This window comes from Sapajus apella, unplaced genomic scaffold (assembly GCF_009761245.1).
Source record: "Sapajus apella isolate SASKATOON/1434 unplaced genomic scaffold, GSC_monkey_1.0 scaffold94, whole genome shotgun sequence".
Lineage (NCBI taxonomy): Eukaryota > Metazoa > Chordata > Mammalia > Primates > Cebidae > Sapajus > Sapajus apella.
Genome location: NW_022437034.1, coordinates 2,373,417 through 2,373,852, shown reverse-complemented (window position 1 = coordinate 2,373,852; position 436 = coordinate 2,373,417).

Genomic DNA, 436 nt, shown 5'->3' with positions numbered 1-436 from the left:
TCATCTTCATCACCACCACCTTCACCGTTATCATCTTCATCACCACCTTCACCGTTATCATCTTCATCACCACCACTTTCACCGTTATCATCTTCATCACCACCACCTTCACCGTTACCATCTTCATCACCACCTTCACCGTTATCATCCTCTTCATCAGCACCGTCATCCCCACTCTCATCACCACCACCACCACTATCACCACCATCTCTCATCATCTTTATCACATTACCGTCATTATCACTACCACCATCATCTCTGTTATCTTTAACACCACTGCCATCATCATCACCACTATCGTCATCATCGTTATCATCACTAGCACCTTTGATGCCTTTGCTTATCCTGGCCCTTCCTCCTGGAATGCTCTTCATTCCTTTCTGCCCAATTTATAGAGTTAAGTGAGCATAGATCCTACTCATCCTCCATGGCTCAG